The sequence below is a fragment of the Kogia breviceps genome, chromosome 4, assembly GCF_026419965.1.
Source record: "Kogia breviceps isolate mKogBre1 chromosome 4, mKogBre1 haplotype 1, whole genome shotgun sequence".
In the NCBI taxonomy this organism is placed as follows: domain Eukaryota; kingdom Metazoa; phylum Chordata; class Mammalia; order Artiodactyla; family Physeteridae; genus Kogia; species Kogia breviceps.
The window spans coordinates 43327288-43339288 of NC_081313.1; the positions used below are offsets into that span (position 1 = coordinate 43327288).

At 39.8% G+C, this 12001-nt stretch overlaps 1 protein-coding gene across 2 annotated transcripts in view; it reads right to left on the bottom strand.

The window, feature by feature from the left end:
* Window positions 1-11679, bottom strand: part of ANKRD55 (ankyrin repeat domain 55) — a 422110-nt gene extending 410431 nt beyond the window's left edge. Inside the window, exon 1 of one of the 2 annotated variants that reach the window (XM_059061147.2) lies at window positions 11511-11679. The gene's annotated coding sequence lies outside the window, so the exon portion shown is untranslated. The remainder of the gene's footprint in view (window positions 1-11510) is intronic. The other variant, XM_067030988.1, reaches the window with a different exon arrangement.
* Window positions 11680-12001: the final 322 nt, after the last annotated feature.

Sequence of the window (12001 nt, forward strand, 5' to 3'; positions counted from 1 at the left end):
TAATAATATTTTTTTGGATCCCTCTCCTAAAGCAAAGGAAACAAAAACAAAAATAAACAAATGGGATCTAATTAAACTTAAAAGTTTTGCACAGCAAAGGGGACCATCGACAAAACAAAAAGACATCCTACTGAATTGAAGAAAATATTTGCGAATGATGTGACTGATAAGAGGTTAATGTCCAAAATATATTAACAGCTCATACAACTCAATATCAAAAAACAAACAAATTTAAAAATGGCCAGAAGACCTGAATAGAAACTTTTCCAAAGACATACAGATGGCCAACAGTCACATGAAAAGATGATTAGTGATGTTAAGCATCAGAGAAATACAAATCAAAACTACAATGAGATATTACCACACAACTGTCAGAATGACCATCATCAAAAAAGATCACAAATAACAAATGTTGGCAAGAATGTGGAGAAAAGGGAACTCTTGTGCACTGTTGGTAGGAATGTAAATTGGTGCAGCCACTATGAAAAACAGTATGGAGTTTCCTCAAAAATAGTAAAACTAGAACTACCATATGATCCAGCAATTCCACTCCTAGGTATATATTTGAAGAAGACAAAAACACTAATTTGACAAGATACATGCACCCTAATGTTCATAGCAGTATTATTTACAAGAGCCAAGATCTGGATGCAACCTAAGTGCCCATCAACAGGTGAATGGATAAAGATGTGATACACACACACACACACACACACACACACACACACAGAGGAATACTACTTGACCATAAAATAGAATGGAATTTTGCCATTTGCAACAACATGGGTGGACCTGGAGGGTACTATGCTTAGTGAAATAAGTCAGACAGAGAAAGACAAATATTGAATCACTTATATGTGGAACCTAAAAAATGAAACAAACAAATTAATATAACAAAATAGAACAAATTCACAGATATAGAGAACAAATTAGTGGTTACCAATGGGGAGAGGGAAGGCAGAAGAAGCAAGATAGGGGTAGAAAATTAATAGGTACAAACTACTCTTTATAAAATAAATAAGCTACAAGGATATATTATACAGTGCATGGAATATAGCCAAAATTTTAGAATTAGTACAACTTTAGAATTCTATGACTTTCAAGAATAGGCCAAACTAAGGGAACTTCCCTGGAGGCCCAGCAGTAAAGACTCACACTTCCAATGCAGGGGACGCAGGTTTCATCCCTGGTCAGAGAACTAAGATCCCACGTGCCTCACAGTGCAGCAAAGAAAAAAAAAAAAAAAAAAAGAGTAGGCAAAACTAGTCCGTGGAGATGAAAATAAGAATAAATGTTACCCTGGGCTGGGAAAGTTGGGTGGGAACATTCTGGGGTGCTAAAAATATTTTAGATCTTGCTCTAATGACGGCCACATGGGTATATAAATATGTAAAAAGTCTTTGAGATGTACACTTAAAATGCCTGCAATTTATAATATAGAAATTATATCTCAATACGTGCTGAAAAAATCAAAATAATACTGAAAATGTTTTTCAATATTGAAAATAATTTTTCTAATTAGTCAGAATCTCCCACTCAACTTCCACAGAACCCCCAGAAAAACTTCAACATTGTACCATGTGCTGTTTGTGTAAGTATGTCTTCCCACCTTTCCCTCAAAATTCATTTACTCAACTGTTATTTGTGGAGCATTCATTATATCCTCCAAAGAGCAAAACTGTATTAGTGGAGCCACAGATGGGAAAACAAACAATTTATCCCTAGAGTACACTTGCTCCATGATTGGGTAGCAGCCTGGGCTCCTGAGTGAAATAGGAGGAGAACCAACTCTCAGTCATACATGCAAACTTCTGGTTTAACTAGAAATTCAGGGGTACACACCTCACCTACAGACAGGTGAGTATGGAGATGGGAGCTCCTTGCCTCCATTTAATCCCCTGTCCTTTTTCTAATGAGCTTTTCTGACGGAACATGTGGTGGAGGATTGAGAGAGAGGGTTGATCTTGACAAACAAAAGGTTGCCAAACCACCTTCAAAGGTGTTGAGACAGGAATCATTTCTTCCCTGCAGAGTACCAAAGAACTGATGGCATCTAGGGTGGTTGTCTAGTTGAGAGTGGGATCAGAGCCAGTGTTGTAGATAAAGGGAGGGAGGTTAGTACAACAGGTTTTCCAAGCACATGGGAACATGGGGTGGGGAGGGGGTTTGGTGTGTTCCCAGAGTCTGTGGCAGCTGAGGGTATCTGGTACCATAGTCTTCAGGAAAATTCTAAATACCTTGCAAGTTTTCTATTCTATGAAAAAAAATTATATCCAGCCTCTGTTGCTAAAGGCACAATCAGCGTATCATTGGTGTTTACCAAGGATTGAATTTATGGGCTCTAAATAAGCCAACAACCAAGCTTCCTTTTTCAGGAACTTCAGGCTTCAATTCAGAGAAGCAGTGTTATGTGTAAAACTTGGGTTTTTTTTTTTGTTCTTTGTTCACTGTCTAATTTCTAATGTTCTTTGTTCACTGTCTCATTATCCTCAACTTCTAAAGATGATGATATCTTCTCTTACCTCAAACATTTATAACCTTTCACCAAGAAATACCAAACTTTAAAAATATGTACTTATGTCATTATTATAACTATATATTTTGCTATTTAAGACTTAGGAGAAAACACACACACACACACACACTCTCACACACACGTTTTCATCACTTGTGGTACAAACCCTTAAAAGAATGTACATAGAATACCCTAGAGTTTGTTTAAAAAAAAAAAAAAAAGAGAGAGAGAGAGAGAGAGAAAGAGATTAAATACATATCAATTTTAAATGAATACTGATTCCTTTAAAACAGTAACTAGGAGGATACTTTTTCCAACAAAAACTCCTCTTTGAAATTATCCCTAGAGCTACTTTATCAGCAGCACATAACACAGTGACAGATAAAATAAAACTCATTATTTTATAATTACAACTCTCTTTAATTAAGAAAGATGTTGGCGAGCTTACAAAATCAAAGGCACCCTTAAAAAGAATGATTAAAAAAATATCTACAATTCAAAAGTGGTTTTTTAAAAAAGCATGGTAAGCAATGGCAGCATTACAGAAATACGTGACAAGCCTCCCAAGCAATGCTTTAAGTGAGAAAAAAGTCACTTTTTTTTTTTTTTTTTAATAATAAGACCTTTTTTGTGAAATTTGTTTAAAAAAGAGGGAATTCCCTGGTGGTCCAGTGGTTGGGACTCAGCGCTTTCACTGCTATGGCCCAGGTTCAATCCCTAGTCGGGGAAGTAAGATCCCAAAAGCTATGTGGCATAGCCAAAAAAAAAAAAAAAAGAGGAGACAGAGAGAGAGAGAGAGAGAGAGAGAGAGAGAACAACCTAATCTCCAATCTCATTATAATGTTATCATTCTTCTTTCAGTTGAGTACACACACACACATTTATACCATATATCATCACTCTTTGAATAAGTTGTTTTTATTTTTTTAAAGATAATTTGTAAATTTTTCTTATTAATAAACTAATACAAATTAATTGAAGAGGTCAGAAAACTCAGATGAGTATAAAGAAGAAATTTTAACCACTTATTGTCCCACCAATGAGATTAATTATTTTAAAAACAAGTTTTGTATATTACCTTAAAAAGGATCAGAATGAAGCTGAGATGGCCCAGACGGTTGAGAAATAACATTCAAGAAACTTTGTATTTATCTTGTAGAAACTGAATACTTGGAGAGAAAATCAAGTTACAGCCTTTTGTCTACAAGTCAGATCTCAAGTTACCAACGCCAAACATATAAGTGCCTTTGGCATTAGGGAGTCTTAGCATATCATCTGAGAAGCAGTGCCTTTCCCAGCTCAGAAAGCTGTGTCCCACAGAACAGAGCAAGCCAAAGGCTGTTTGTCTTTCCAGGCAAGTTAACCTGAGTACACCAGAACAGAAGGTGCTATCAGCTTTCCCCTCTGGACTATAGAATGGGAGCCACTGAAAACTTTCATCCACTAGCCGTGGCCAAATCCAATCAATCCTGCCAACATTCCAGAAAAAAAGAACTCTATTCTTCTTAAGGGCACCAAAGTTTACCTGTGAAGGCTGAGGTAAGGAAAAAGCATTCTTGACAAATACCTTAGAGACTCCTGGAGTCTAAACTTAAGTCTACTCACTAATGATTGTACTTGTGAGCCAACAAAGGTATGTGGTATCTGAATTCCTTCACCTATATTAGCAGAAATCTGTATAATATCAACTGAATGGGCATTTTCTCTCTACCATCTCCCTGCGTCCCCTTGGCCAGGCTGATGCCTCTCCCTGGTGTCTCAGTCACTGAGCTGGGCGCTGACTCTATGAACCTGGAGCAGAATAGGACCCGTCTGGGTTGGAGAAGCAGGCTCGGGAGATATTAGCGTATAAAGCAGGCTGAAGTAATAGACTGGATCATGTCCTCAAGGAACAGCACGTAGAGTAAGAAGAGGAAAAGACCAAGACAGAGATCTGAGGAAGCCTTAAAGTCTGGCAGGACACGGTGACTGACAGAATGTAGGGGACAAGGAACAGGGACATGCAAGATGGTACCCATATTTTGAATGCATACTATATTATCACTATTTGTTATAAAGTTCTATTTTATATTGAGTATCTCAATGTCAGGAACTTTGTCTTATTTATCTTTGGGTCTCTCTTAGTACCCGGCAGGTGCTTAATTGATATCTACAGAAGAGAGAATAGAGGAAGAAGGAGACAAAGGAAGAGATGGAGTGGGAACTAGGAAGACAGGAAGGAGGAAAGCAGACAAAGAGGCAATATTTCCACAAAGGTTCCAAGTCCACCCTGCTTGTGATAAACTTAGAACGTTGGTGACCAAGTCAAGCTCTGAACCAGAAGACACATAGCAAAAAGCCTGGATATAGAACATTTGAATGCATGTCCTGCAGAACATACTGCTGGAGAAACTCAAGACCAGCTCCAGGGAATCAGACTCCAGAGCAAAGATGAGAAGCCCTGCTCCCATTCAGAAAGTACGCAGTGTTTCTAGATCTACAAGAGAAAACAGTGGTAACTTCAGCAAAGTCAAGGTTGCTGAAGGCTTCTTCATTGGTTCCTTCGGCTGTTTAAAGAGGAAAGCAGTACAATAGGTCTTAGGAAATCAGTTGGCCTAATACAAGGCACAAAAGACTTGGTAGCAACCAGATAATATGCGTTTATAATAACCTGCTCACACTCTTGTATTGGCTGCCAGGAGATATCACCGTGAGGTGGCAGAACGGCGCTGGTTCACATGGCATTCATACTGCACTGATGGCTGGTTCCCCGCAATGAGGCCAAATGGCACTTCCCCAAATGACTCTGGTCTGCATCTTTTAAAAACTCCTATTTATTTTCTCCCAATGCAAGTTTATCTCCATTTGACTTTGTAGGTCCTTGAAGCTAATACATTATGGAACTGCTTGCCTAGAAAAATATTTTTTATGGAAAGAATCAATTGTAATCTAGAGGAAACACTCACTGTCTGAATTCCAACAAACCTGTTCCATGATATGGTTGAGTTCTTGCACTCTGCCCAAAGCCAAGAGACATACCACGAATAGAAACAGTTCAAGGCCCTTAGTCCAACACGCCTGCACTATATTGCAAATTCAGCCCTCTAATAGGAAGGTGGGGGTGAGAGACAGGGAGGGTCAGAAAAATCTTTTTATCTGACCATACTTGGAACTTTTTGTTTAGTCTGGAGAAACCCAAACGATACAGTTCTTAAGATTCTGTACTTTTTCACTTTGGCTGTTTGTGTATGCTAAATGCACCAAAAAATCTGTCCAAGAACAAAACCCATTTCTAGAGCAATTTAAAGTTGGCTCATGCTAAACAATGAATTAAAATAATGTATTGCTTTTCTGCAGTTCCTTTCGAGTACAACATTAAGTCTCTGGGTACTTACAGGAATTTCCTTGACAACACAGTCAGATAATACTCACCCCATTTTCCAAATGAAGAAATATTTGATAAACAGCCTAGAATAAGCCTATTCCTTTTGAACGAGTCCGCACTACCTGCCCAATTTTCCCCTCCAATTTCCATTCCATTCCTCCCCCTCCCAAGAAGGGCCCTAAACACCACTCATTTCTTTGCAGCATTCATACACACATACACACACGAGCATGGATATCTACTGTATTGACTACATTTTCTTATTTTCTACAATCTTGATGCTCTGGTATTTGGGACACTAATCCTGGAGAGACTGCCCCTTCTAGCACTAGCTAATTCCCAAAGACAGCAAATGACTTCCCTGGAAGCAAGCCTTTAATAAACAAAGCAACCAATTCAGAGTCTACACCCCTTACCATCTCCTTTATCAAATTCTCACACACCAAGCCAATAACCCCCCTGCCCAAAATCACCCCAAGGCTAGGTACCAGAAAATTAGGGACCACTCCTACAGCCCAGAGTCTACCTAAATTGTTCAAATTATTCAATGTACCTTCCCTGCCTCATCCATTCCTTCTCAGAAAAAAACCAGTAAAGGCTTTGGGCCATGCTCTGCCCTCCCCTCTCTGCCTCCTGATCAACCCTGTTGCTTCCCTCTCGGTGGCCCTGCATGGGCTGGTGTGCTGTGCCTCATGTGTCTACAGATCTGCAAGTACAAAATTCTTTCTTTGTGACAATCGTTTGTGTCTGTGTGTCTTACCACACCTGATTAGAAAAAACCCCAGGTACATTTTTAACACACCCACATTCTGAGAAAACCCAATGATCTAGGTGCTTTAGAATTCACTCACTTTTACTAGGCCACCTACAAATAGAGGGACGATGATGAAAAATTCTAGTTGAAGGTTCCAATCCCTAGGGAAGAAGGTATCCTCTAAGTCTCAAATCTCAAATCTCATTCTATCTGAGAATAAGAGTCCTTACTTTGAGTATGAGGCATGTGAACACAGTTGTGTTTTTATGTAACTGTTTATGCAATGGGTATACGTGGGTTTATGAGCTTCCCAAAACCAGGCATGATAATTCACACTTTTTTGCTTCTGCTATTGCTCCAAGCACAGGGAAAGATCAGAATGCATAAACAATATTTGACAGTGATTAAGACATGGCCACTGAAGTTGGCCATGGACCAAGCTGTGGATCTGTCACTTACTACCTTGAGCAGCATATTACTTAAGGCTCAATTTCCTCAACTGTAAAACGAGCATAATGATATGACATACCTCATAGAGATGCTGAACAATTAAATGAGAATATATGTAATAAATTTAGCAAAATTCCTAGAAAATATAAGCCTTCAATAAATATTTTCTACTATCATCATTGTGATGGGTGCTTTAGAGTGATAGTTAAATAGCATTTAAGACAAAGTCTCTTTTTGTCATGGTAAAATAGCTTGTACCTATCCATCAGTTTACAAAACAGAAAGGGAACATTTATTAAGCACCTTATGTAAGCCAGACTCTGAGCTAGACCCTTTACGTTATTTATTTTATCTAATCCTCACAACAACACTGTGAAGTAATACCGTATCTGTTTTACAGATGACGTGACTTAGGCTCAGAGAGACCAATATCCTCAAGATAACCCAACTTGTAAGTAGCAGAGTCCGGATTTGGCCAAAAATCTGCCCAGCTCCCAAGCCTACTGGTCCTTGTTGCTTCCTGAGTAGAACTTGAATCCAACATCCTTGGGAAGTTCAACGATGACAGGGATTCCTGGGAACTGGTAGAAAACAGAGATGATACAGTGATGCACTCCTTAGCAAAGAGAAAATATCCAGGGTTGCCACTGCAAACCAAGAACACAGAATAGAGATACAAGCACTGAGGGAAGGTATGAAAAGACAGAAGTAGATGAAACAGGAACTGACAGAATTTAGAAAAGAAGTGGAAGAAAAAAATTATAGCATCACAAGAATGAAGTTCACATTGAATGTGCGTTAAGGAGATGAGTCCCCGATGCAAATACAGTAAAATAAATGGAGGATGTGGTAAGAAAAGTGAGTAGAGCAAAATGGAAGTAAGCAGATGGTTAAAAAAAAAAAAAGTTTAGAAAAGAAAGATGATGAATATGGAAGAGATTAAAGGAGAAGAAGAGAACCTGAAAACCCAAATAATGGAACAGTAAAATATTTCAGGATACAACTGAAAGTGACTCCCGCGCAGGTGGCAGCCCCGCAGGACAAGGCAGTCCTTGCAGGGAGGTCTGCCACTCTCTAGAGAGTTATATATCAAACACAACTCTTCAAATCCATCAGCGAATCCTACGAGTGCAACGTTTTGAATAATAAAATTGATTCTTTGGATATAAAAGCTGTATGTTTTCCCCAAAGAAAGGAAATATTTAAATTTCCAAATTGAAAGGTACGTCTTGTCCCTAGGAAAAAAATATCACAACACAATTGTTCGACTACAAAGATTTAAAAATAAAAATCATTTTAGTATCATGAAAAAAACTATCAAGTCACTTACAGAAGGCGAAAACAAAAAAATCAGTGCTAGAAAACAGTAAAGCAAGGCCAACAAAGTCCTCGGGAATATAAGGTGTGACCTAAGAATTTTATTATCCACCAATAGAAATGTAAAAACAATGGGTCAGCTTGTCTGAAAATGTAAGAGGTCAGTAGCTACAGCTTTTCATTTGTGGAAGCTACAAGAAACAAATATTACCCAACCAAAAGAACAGAAAGTCCTCATTAAAGAATGGCTGGTTATTTTGTGTACTTGATCCAATTAACTGAAGGAGAACAACGAGAAAAAATGTGGGTATTTTTTTACACAATAGAAGGTATATATAATTAATAACATTTTTAAGGTGAAGAAGGAAATATGTGTGATGACTTAACAGAGTTTTGCTCTTTTTAATCCAGAGTTAAAGACCCCAACCAAGAGTCCAAGGGATGGACCCTGGAAGCCAGGACCTGAGGGGAGAGTTGTAGGTAGCCCTTTCCCAGCAGGCTCCGGCCAAAACAAGAGAACTGTGGTTGGAGGGGCCTTATCATTATTTGGATAATTGCTGTCTTAGGTTAGTTTCTGAGAAGCAGACCCTGAAATGAGGGTTCCTGTGCAAGTCAGTGATTTCTTAAGGAAGTGCACTCAGAAAATCTGGTAAGAGTTTAGGGGAAACATAACAGGGAGGGAGAAGCCAAGGGAGGATGAGATTTCCAGCACAGTGCTAGCCTCAGGCTGATCCCACAGGGAGCTCTAGAATATAAACTATATCTCAGAATTTGTCCATTTTGCAGCAAGGGGGCTAGACTTTCATTATCCCATCCCATTCGGGCGTTGGCTCTCTGGCAAAGGGGAACGATATAAACCCCCAGACTTCCAGGCACACCCAGATCTCTACACCTATGGGGGAAGAGGCTTCGGCAGCCCCAGGGTGTTTCTCGAAGGAAAGAAAGCTGCAGGTGCAATCCACCCAGCCCACCAACCCTGGAAGAGTCAGAGATAGCAGGGTGAGTGTGGAAGAGAGGCAGAAGAGCAGGGCTGAGAGCTGGTGGGGAGGCAGGCTGAGCCTCTGGGCACATGTGAGCCCCAGCCAGGCCCCAGCCAGGCCCCAGCCAGAGAAGGGGAGACGTTTGTATTGTTAAGAAAGACTGATGTTTTGATTCTATATAAGTCCAGACTTTTTAACGAAAGTGAGGCATCTGCTAATACCAGAAAGTGACTGGAAAAACTAAGGAATTTACCAGAGAATTCATCCATGGGCAAAGCAAGAAAACAACAGGGTAAATTTCAGGAGTCCTGGAATGAGCAGAAATAAAGTTACTTTCTGATTATACCCTATAAACTCCAACTCATTCAACGGAACTGCTTACAAATATGTGCTATCCACCCCATAAATATGCTTACATTCACACAGATTATCTCAGGAAAGACATGCAACAAAACAGTAACAGCAGTTGCCCCTGGGGAAGGGAACCAGGTGGCTTTGAGGCAGGCAGGAGTGAGAGAAGACTTAATTTACGCCTTTGAATTCTGACTATAAGCATGTATTTTTAAGAAATAAAATCATTTAAAGTCTTTTAACTAGTAAGGAAAATAAAGCGAATAGAAAATCAAATAGGAAGGTAAGCTGGAGGAGCCAGGCAAGAGCTAGTTTGTAAAACATATAATATAAATCCTATCAACTTGCTAGGAAGAGAAAACAAATCAGGCTCTGAGTTCTTGGCTACCAGTATGAAGAAAGTTAACACCACTATTCCCAGCATCCATCAGATGAAAACAAACCATTCGTTCAGGAAAAACAGAGCTATTCCTAGAACTAAGATTAGAATTAAATTTCTCCTGTGGGTCCTCTCTTTTGGATCCTAAAAAGGAGTGAACATTTTCACTAACCTCACTATTATAAACACAGGGGCAAACTTAATAGAGTTGCCTATCTTATGATGTTTATTATTATCAGCAATAAGAGCTAAAGGTGATATTGACCAGGATTATTATTGGTTTCATAGGCGAAGTAATGAAATCACAGCAATTATTTGGATTTAGTAGGAGAGATGGGAAGAAAATTTAGGGGTCTACAGCACTGAATCATTAGACTGCTGCCGCTTGAAATTCACTTAATCTTCTGAGTCAGATGCAACCAACTGTGTGCCAAGGATTAAATGTCACCAGTGTTTGTCTTCAGATAATATTTGAGCTTTATGGCCTATTCAGTATGCAGTGAATGAATGGTATGAATGCAGTGAATGAATGGTATGAACTCAATGAAGGAATGACACTGAATGTTCACCCAAATATTTTCACTGCAACTCAAAGTAAATGTGAATCACTTACCACGACACACCTATTAGAGCGGATAAAATTAGAAAGACTGACCATACCAAGCGTTAGCAAGGTTGTGGAGCAACTAAAACTCTCACACACTGCGGGTGAGAATGTAAAATGGTGCAACCACTTCGGAAAGTAGTTCGACATTTTCTTAAAAATTTATATCAATACATACACCTACTGTATGATCTAGCCATTCTACTCCTAGGTATTTTACCCAAGGGAAGAGGGAAACTATGTCCATACAAGACTCGCACACAAATAGTAGCAGCTTTATCTGTAATAGCCAAAAACTGGGAGCAATGCAAATGCCAAATCAACAGCTGAATGGATAAACGAATTGCGGAAGAGCCACAGTAGAGTCCTACTTAACGGTAAGAAGAAATGAACTCTCGATACGGGCGACATCGGTGGTTAAGTGGTTCTTATGTGGAAGGCACTTTACACTGTTTCATTTTAGCCTCACAGGCACCCTATAAGGTAAATACTAGCCTGCTTTTAGAGTAGAGGAAACCGAAGCTTAGAGGTGAGCAGCTCATCTGGGTTCACTCGGATGGTGAGTAGCAGAGGTTGCACACAGAGCAAGCCAGTCTGATGGAGAGTCCTCACACACACTCTGCTGCGCAGCGAGTGCTCTGGGTTCCTGAGACCCACCAGCCTCTTCAAGGTGAGGCAGTACCATCCAGGGGACGACCTCCAAAAATAAGAAGGGGTTCTGAGTTGGTGGGGAGAGGGTAAATTTAAAGGAGGGGGAAACTGTTTCCTCTTTTCAGATAATGCCCAGCTGACTCACCCTTTCTTGTCACTCTGCTCCAAATCCTCAGGTCTTAATCTTGATATGTCAGATTTGGGGACCCACTGGAATGCCCTCCAGGGAGGCTGCCCTTCTGTCTCAAGGCACAGGGCTGTACCACCAGCAGCTCCACCTGGGCACCTAGTACCAAAGCAAGCAGCAATTTGGTATTCTGTTACTGTTTACTTCTGCCTTAATTACAAGGTGGGGGAAAGAGTGCCTAAGGTTTGCCAAACACTGGGTGATTTTTTTTTTTTTTTTTTTTTTTAAAGTTCCTTCCTTTCTTTCTAGTTGTTCAAGTCTGTTGGGAAAGGCAAGAGGAACGACTTTGGAACTGAACTTGCTGCTGAGTTGCCAGGGTTTAGAGATCGCTGCAAAGGTCATTGTTTTCTGTAAAGGTCATTGTCTTTTCATGAAAACCCCGGCAAAGCATGCCAATGCAGGAAAGCCACCAGCTTGCCAAACGTCCGGTGTCCCGGTCACCTGCTCTT